Consider the following 9,135-nt stretch of genomic DNA (forward strand, 5'->3'; position numbering starts at 1 on the left):
ACCATATTACTGCAACACTTTGCTGGTGGAAAACCGTTGAAAATGAGCCAAATCAGTTGATATATCTATATTACTATTGCGCTCTGGCAAGGATTGTGTGTTATTACTAGTACTATTTGAGGTGTATTTTTTGCGAAGTGATCATATATTTTGGAAGCTCACAAAACATTATAGTAAACCAGTATTTGGTCAAAGCAAGTGTCATAATTATATATAAAATACACTATTATAATTAATGAAACAACAAAATGCAACACAAAATTAACGTTCAATTATAGGCTTTTAGATATACTTGTATGCTTTCACCTTTGCTGTGTCCACTTAACCTATAGACAGGTAAGACTATTACTGAAAAAAAAAGGTCAACTGTACTTTATTTGGCTGGTCATGTGACCGTGTCGTACCTCCTCTGCCATAATACTAAAATGTTTTGCAAGGGTTGACCACAATAATATCGCAAACCTACACGATCCTTGCCAGAACGCAATAGTTAGATAGCAAAATTTTTTTAAATTTTTCACTTGAAAAATATTCTAGTAATTACGATACTTGCTTGAACGATTAATTCCACTACTGTATAACAGTTGTGTGCGTACATTGTGTGTGTGTGTGTGTGTGTATGTACAATGGTTTAAATATATATAGCAGGGTTCTGCCCAGGATGAGTTGAGTGGTGGCTAGACCACTATAGGGGGTCCGGGAAATTTGAGTGTTTATTTACACTACATTCAATTTCATCAATTCTAGAGACTAATTACACCAGAACATTTTGAATCACTAAAAATAGATTGTTCGTCTCTTCTCTTCTTTTTTGAAGCCCAAAGCCAGTCATTTGCAATCTTGTAGCCTACTTTCCTCCTCTCCCACTTGCTGTGGAGTGGCTTGACTCATAAGCATCAAAACCGGCATGCAACTCCAGGTTGAACTGCATCATCATCACTATATAATAATTATACAGTAGCTGCTAGCACTAGCACTGGAATCAGTTTCTTGGCATCTCCTCTTAGAAGTATAGGACTATATACTGTCTATCTCTAAGTCTTTGGATGTAGCACTAGTCTAAAAGAGTTCAGAATAGTTTACTAACTTGTACTTGTTATGCACCTATCATTGCAAAGCCCCACTACCCCCCTCCCGGGACAGGGGGGGGCTTTGTCAATTATGAGTTGCAAAGGACTCCCCCCCGGGGCTATTTTATTTGACAAACCCCTGGCAAAACCCCAGGGCATGACAGTTAAACACAATAATAATTGCAATACTTTAGCTGATACAGACAAACAGCTATGATAATTATACTGACTTTACAAAGTTCCCACCCCCAGGGCTAGGTTTTACTAACAAAGCTCACACAAAGCCCCCCCTTGTCCCGGGAGGGGGTAGTGGGGCTTTGCATTGATAGGTGCATTATTCTTGTGGCACTGAATATTGCTGAGTAAGCATGCAGTAGTGCTGCCTCAGCACAATAATGCGCATGCTCAGAACAGCTGCAGCTGCAGCTATAGCTAGCTTAGCTGTAGAGTTACTAGTACGTGGTCGCAGAGAGGTGAGTGGTGGTCGTTTATAGAGCTGCAGTGGTCGGTGCCGACCACTGCCGACCACTGTGGGCAGAACCCTGATATAGCCATGATTTTTAGTTGGCAAACTGGTTTTTATTTAGTCAATAAACATATTGAGACAGACATATTCATAGTAAATGGCCAAATAGAGAATTGCTGACAAAGCTGTTCTTATAGTTACTAAGACTAAAAACCTTGACAAGCAGCTAGTGAAATATGCAAAATCCAGAAGAGGAGCGTGAACCTTTGAATAAAGAACAAAGAAATGATCAACCAGCTGCAGAAAACAACCTCAGAGAGAAGATTCTGAAAGGATCATTCTATGTCCTGACATTTTCAATGGCAGTGTTAGCTTTAGCACTGAGCTCTATTACACTACACATTTCTCAGAGCCAGAGCCAGAGCGACAAAATCGATATCCCAGTGGTGAAATATACGACCTACGAGAGAATAGGTAGCAAAGATTGCCCAAAAAGCAACGGGACCTCACTGATATACAGTGGTGTCACAGTCAGCTACAGCTTCAACTATACAAACAACATACCAACTAGCTACTCTGGCTTTCGATGCATGCCTACTGATGACGAAGATATCAACTATTATCCTGGCGACAAAGAGTCTAAGTACACCCTCATGGAACAGGTGTACAGTGAGAATATAACTGAATATATAACATTCACAAATTCGAACTACCACGATGCTGTATGTGCCGTGTGCATGATTGAGGGGCGTGGCTCGATCATGGTCCTACCAGGCACAGACAAATGCAAGGATTCTTGGACCATGGAATACTATGGCTACTTGATGACTGGCAATACGTGTGTGGACAAGAATATGATAGGTATTGACGGATCAGGACATCCTACAAGAGTGGTTTTTCTAAGGCACGAGGTAACATCGTCGAAGGTTAGCAAATACTACCAAGACCAGAAAGTTCTTAGTTGTGTTGTGTGCTCTAAGTAGAATCTATGTAAAACGAACTCGATACCAAAGCGTATGATTTATTAAATTTTTGCAAAATTTAATTTGTTACCAAGATATAGTGTAGGGGTTGTGATATGTTGCATTCAATTAGCTCTATTAATTAGGACAGTGTGTTATTTCATGGGAAATTCTTTAAACCTGTTCCAAGGTCTGTTTCAAAGCTTTCAGAAAATCATAAAAATTGGGAAATTCAGATCAATGGTACTAGTTACGGCCATTGAAACCCCCCTCCCCTCTGTTTAGACCATGTTTGATGACTGGTTAGGCAGCCCCTCTAATTAATTAGAGGAATGCAACCCGCTAGTTAAATATAATCAGGCGTTTCTATTGCTCCCCTAATTAAGTACTTGGGGGTAAAGACGTGGCCTAGCCACCAGTCATAGCTTCAGCTCAGTCATGCCCTAACCACATGTAGAGAAGTTTACCCTAACAACAGATATGAAGAGCAAGCATTACTATATACAGTATCCTATAACAATTAAATACAGGGAATTCAAGTTATGGCAGCTAAAATAGTCCCCAAACCATTGAGCTTTTAGAAAATCATTGACAACGATGCTTATTTATGGCAAGAGCACTTATCTATTCTTGGTCACGGCCATTAAACTGCAACCTCCCCCCCATCCGTTAATTAATGGTTCGGGGACTCTTTTAGCTGCCATGCATAACTTGAATTCCCTGTATTTAATGTTTAGAAAGTACGAAGGTCTCTTTAAAAAATCATGAAATTGGATAAGTTACGGCCAACAAACATCATAGTACATGACATACAGAGCTAGAGCAAAAGAAAATAGCAAAGTGAGATACAATAATTATGGCTTGTATATATACCGTATAGCGCAACATTTTCACTGATTTCATAGCTTTTCTATCCTACACGTCCATGAAAATTGGAATTATCTGCTATAATGTGCAAAGATTAAAGGCAGATTTTGGGAAGATAAACGTACGTAATACGATAGCTTAAATAACTGGTAAAATTTGGCGCATAATCAATAAGCCTTAAGCTTGAGCCTACACACAACAAGCTGAAGTACATGGATACACCAATGCCAAATTGACCCTTTTCAATCTACCTATTGTGTTTTGGCAAGGATCGTGTGCAATTTGAGATACTTTGCGAAGTATATCAATGGTCGCAAAGTTCGATGCTCTCAAAGCATTCTTTGGCCAAAGTAAGTGTCATAATTATACACTAATTATAATCAAGAGTTCTATTAGGAAGAAGAGTACGCAACTCCACTTAAAACCATAGGGGGCGTTTCTCCAACCTTACGTCGCAACCACATGCTGTTGTATAACTGAACTGTGAAATCAAAATTGCAATGAATACCGTATAGCGCGAAATTTTCGAGGCATTTATATTTCGTGGATTGTCCTCTAAAAGCCATTTGATGACTGCTTATCGGAAGCCACGCCTTTAAATCTTTGTATGTTATAGCAGATAATTCTAATTAAAGAACAATTTTTGTGGACTTAATTTTCATGTACAATTCTAACCCACGAAATCCGCGAAAATTAAGCCCCTCGAAAATTTCGCGCTATAGTAATTATGGTAACATAGTGATGTTTGTGATAATGATTACTCATTTACAACTGCCAGTAGGAAAGGCATAGTTACCAATCGCCTTTCCTGCTAGTTGCGGTTACTACAGCCAGTATCTGTGACGTATGATTGGAGGAATGCTTTTTGTGCACAGTCTATTGGAGTTGCGTACTCTTCCTAATGAACTCTTGGTATAATGAATACCAACAAAAATTAATGCAGCAAGTAAGACCGACGTGTAGGACAACTTCATTATTCTGATATGTAACGCCGTTCACACAGTATAGGCGTAACACACTTTATGGTTGCATACTTCAAATTTTGTTTACTTTAGGATGGTATGATTATATCACGAGAACACAATACACAAAAGAAGGTGAAGACATTCGTCTCTTATGACAAGAATGCGCTCTTAGACTAGTACTTTAGTGAAGGGAACCAAACACCGAAAGGTATCAACATCAACAACAAAATCAGATACTGTATTACTAGAATGTTTTGCTGGTGAAAAACCTTTGCGAATGAGCCAGATCAGCAGAAGATTTGACCCTTTGCGATCTAACTATTGCGTTCTGGCAAGGATCGTGTGTATTTACTATTTTATTGTTGCGAATTGATCAACCATCACAAAGTTCGCAAATGTTTGATGCTCGCAAAACATTCTAGTAATACGGAATATGCAGTAGATACTTTTGAATCTGAACATGATGTACACAACATACTTTTCGGGCCAACTTGTCTAATATTGCATCTATTGAACATTCGATCCAACAAAATATTTATAATACAGATAATAATAATAATTATGTTTACGTGTGTTTATTAATGGCAGCTGTACCTTGTCGCTAGCTTCCAGCACGGTGCTATCATTGGTCCGCACGTGCTCCAGTAGAGCTGTGGGCAGGTCACTACCAGACCACTGACAGTGTGGTCTTGAGGACTCTGTGTAGACTGTCCACTAGTGAGAACATCATTAGTAGCGGCTTGTACACCGAGAACTCTGCCGGGGAGGACGAGGAGAGGCTGTGGGGGACGAATAATAAGGCTCACAATCCAACAAATTGTTTCATGTGTTGGCTGACGTACAGATTAGCTTCAACATAGGATTATCAGGTCAATTATAATTGGGTATAGGTGGCAGGAGTAAAGTGTATCCAATAGAGAGATGTAACCATAGATAGAGTAGAAGAGGGATTGGAAACGGAAGTACTCTCGAAGTACCATCCGTGTATCTCCGCGGTTTTAATCGAGGCTTACTTTTTAACACGAGGGCTAAACATGAATAATTCATGAGAATTGTTTTGCTCTCTGTATAAAGAAGTCCACGAGCAGTTCTGCTGCTAAACATCAACTTTCTCTAATACTTGAGGCCATTTGGGACACAGGACACTATTTAGTTATAAAGCCTTAGCTATATCAAAGGTACTATAGGAACACAAGCATGAAAAAGCGCTCTGTGTACCTCTAGCTACTTCACGACAATCGAGATTATATTTTCTTTGTTTCCAATTGATACCTACTATCAGGGGGCATGTGATTCAGTAATGGGGGTAGCTCTGAGATGTATGCTTTGGACACAATAAATTTCCCGGGCTTTTGCGGGAGTTATGAGGAGATACACGGATGGTCCCAGAGCCACTACGTAGACTTCATTGTAAAACATCACGTGAATCACTTCCGTTTCCAATCCCTCTTCTACTCTATCTATGATGTAACTAACTATCTATATAGGTATGGGTGTGGTTGTACGGTGTGTGTCCGTGCGTGCACAGTGTGTCTACCTGCAAGCATGTATGCGGTATGTACATATAGTGCATACCGTAATCGTTCTAATTATAGAACCAGTAAAAAATAATTATTTTTCTAGAAACAATGTACAAATGATTTTATATGGTAGTATAATTATGGGCGTTATAAAAGAGGGCGTCCTAACCGAGGCTGGTTCTATAATTAGAACGCTTACGGTAGTTGTGTCACACTGCATGGTAGTGATCAAAGTCCTCCTCACACACTCTGCATGGAAGCTGAGATGCTCTTTAGAAATTCAACACTTCTAGTTTAGCTTTCTCACCAAGATTGACAAGCTGCAAATTATAAGCATAATCATAATTATATAATTATATATGTAACTGCATGTGCACACACCTTTCCAATCTAAAGGTAAAACAATTGTTACCATGCACACTGAAACTGAATTTTGAAGGAATGCATCATAATTATAGATATAGCTACATAGAGTCATATTACCAGTCGTGTGCATGCAGAAATAGTAATCAATGTCTCAATGAAACAAACAAAATAATTACCTTCTTCGATTTTAGTAGCTACATCATTGCGCTCAACAGTAGGACTCCTCAGACATTCACATATGTACGGCCATGTGACCAGATGTTTTGGATGTTTTGGATCAGAGACTTCAAGACGCTTGTTTACCATCTTGCTTCAAAGCCATGTATCTACATGTAACTCAATCCACGTGCAGCGTCTATGTACAAATCATGCCATTTGTCTGCAATTTCACTTTAGCTGGTATTAAATTTAAATTCTGCTCATTGTGAATTATTCATAGCGTTTCGATTCATTGCATTTTCCAATTATCTGCAAGTACACATTTTGGTGATTTTACTCTCATTCGCAGAAATAGCAGAAATTAATACTCGCGAAATATGTCACCTTAAGGTTGTGTATCTTGTGTGAAAATTGGATCAAATAGCCTCCGAGAATGAAATTAGATAGGATATAGGTAAAACCGCTAAGTGCTGCAGACATTATTCATTATAAATTATACTTACACTATGACGCTTTATCAACCGCACACATACAGAGCACTTTGCACATTACAAACGTGTGTTAGACAATAGTAAAACTGCAATAGTAAGACGCTCAATCCCAACACTAATTTTACCCTTCCTTCAAAGAGAGATCATGCTTTAGACTTGCTAAGATGAGCACTAACTAACTCACAATGGATGACGATTGCATATTAACAGTCCAATTACGGTGTGGCTGGGAGTTTTCTATCTCCATCTCCATTTCATTTTCAATTTCAATTTGACCTCGATCCACCAATTCTTTTGTGAAACCATCTCTTTCAAGCTCCTCTCTAATTATCTGTAATAATGATAATGTTACACTGGCATGCAGGTTTATAGGCTCAACATCAACGATCAGCTACGAAATACATGCATGCATGCAACACGCATATCACTCAGGAAACCTATAACCTCTAAATGAGTGTGTAGATCCTAACAGATCACACATTTCACGTCAATTACGACAACATTACAAAGCAAGTTCTTCCTGCTAAACAGCAATGCACTGCACATCCTCTCAGTTGTAAAACATAACATTTTACGCAAAGTAGTATACCAACTGAAACTGGATGGATCCATAGCGTTCACCAATAGGAAAGTGTCCACTAGCTCTCCAGGATCTCAAACTTTTTGCTCTGATCTGTTGCTCGAGCAAAGACTAGTCTTTGTTGATGGTCAGAGTTTAAGCTCGCAAAGTGTTGTATTTCCAGGGCTCACATTTCACATGATAAATTGTTAAGAGTTTGCGGGAGTCTCAAAGTCAGTGGCTAGGTCAAAGGATATGTGTAAGACACACGTATCGATTCCTTCAGGTAGGCAATTCTCGGGGAATTTAATTTTAATTTTTAATCCAAACTTGCTGAACTCTTGAGGTTTGTTAGTGACTTCCAAAAAAGATTCTCCAATGTGACCTGCACAGTGATTCAAACGGTATTGTACCAGAGAGCAAGCAAGCTACACTACATACACTACATACATCATTAATATTCTACTGCACAAAATGAGCCTTAAATCACATTAAGTTTTAAAGAAATATCAATAAAACCTGGTGATGGTTTGGATTCGGTGCTATTGCGTTTCCTAATTGTTAACTCTTCATTCCTTCCAGTAGAGAACTCGCCTGAAGCTGAATAACAAACATAATTATCATCAACATAAACCATTAGCACATGCAGCATGCATGCAGCTCCATACATTTCTGTTGACAATCGAAACTGGCTGCCCAAAGAGGGGTCTCTCCCGACTGTATAATTATAAGAGGAAAACAGCATGTTACAGTTGACACTAATTACCTAACAATTTACATTTTTTATACCTCCACCCACTCACTCATGTACCATCCTGGGGTGCTATAGACACAGCTTTCTGAGTGAGACAATCACTTCGCCAACTGATGGTCTCTGTTGAGATCGGTCATGGAGGCAGCTAACAACAAGAGGATAAAGAGCGTGTTTCTGCCCCATTTGGTCACCATGGACAGCATCAGTGCTTCGACGCATGAGCTCCACCTTTCCATCATCCACATACTTGATAGCATCGTCAGTTAAGTAGGAGACTTTATAGGGAAATCACGGATAACAGTGTGAATGATAAGATGACCGCGAATGAGAAGATATCCAGCTTGGTAGTGGAGGTGGGTGGTTCCACATGACACTCGGGAGGCATGTAGGTTGGAAGTCCCATAACATGAGGATCCGGGTCCACGTAAGTGGACTCACCCATGTCTCCGATCTTGGCAGTGAGGTCCAGTAGAGTGAGCAGGATGTTGAGAGCAGTGAGATCACGATGGATGAGGGGAGGGGTCAGAGAGTGGAGATAGTGAAGGTCCTTGGATACATAATACAGAATATGGATTTTAGTGGCGATATTCGTGTCTGGGTTGTTTTTAACGTAATCAGCTAAGTCAGAATGAAGCCTCTCCATTATTAGACTGATGTCGTTCTTATCGCGACCGTAATGGACTCCAACAAAAGTGACAATGTTGGGGTGATCCAAAACACTCAGATTATGACACTCATTTTGGAACATTGTTAAAATCCTCTCCTTCTGTTCAAGGGATTGCTCTTGGAGCAATATGTGGTGTAGCTTCTTAGCAATGCAGTCTCTTCCATTCACTGTCACTCTAAAGACACAGCCATAAGCCCCCGAGCCAGCTTTGTCCTAGCCTCCTCTAGATCCAATCCTTCCATGCACCTGGACCACCAGAGGATCGATCAAGGTCTCTTCTTATAGCCAT

At 39.7% G+C, this 9,135-nt stretch overlaps 1 protein-coding gene across 6 annotated transcripts in view; it reads right to left on the minus strand.

Annotated features, from left to right (window-relative positions):
• Positions 1 to 9,135, minus strand: part of LOC135342619 (ankyrin repeat domain-containing protein 50-like) — a 28,638-nt gene that overhangs the window by 10,030 nt on the left and 9,473 nt on the right. The window contains exons 1-6 of one of the 6 annotated variants that reach the window (XR_010396892.1): positions 7,945 to 8,992; positions 7,311 to 7,810; positions 7,051 to 7,197; positions 6,393 to 6,542; positions 6,050 to 6,170; positions 4,925 to 5,109 (exon numbers count right to left, since the gene is read on the minus strand). The exons of 3 other annotated variants lie outside the window; for them this stretch is intronic. The gene's annotated coding sequence lies outside the window, so the exon portion shown is untranslated. Of the gene's footprint in view, positions 1 to 4,924; positions 5,110 to 6,049; positions 6,171 to 6,392; positions 7,198 to 7,310; positions 7,811 to 7,944; positions 8,993 to 9,135 lie in introns of those variants that run through there. 2 more of the 6 variants (XR_010396891.1, XR_010396890.1) reach the window with 2 other exon arrangements.

This window comes from Halichondria panicea, chromosome 10 (genome assembly GCF_963675165.1).
Source record: "Halichondria panicea chromosome 10, odHalPani1.1, whole genome shotgun sequence".
NCBI classification, from domain to species: domain Eukaryota; kingdom Metazoa; phylum Porifera; class Demospongiae; order Suberitida; family Halichondriidae; genus Halichondria; species Halichondria panicea.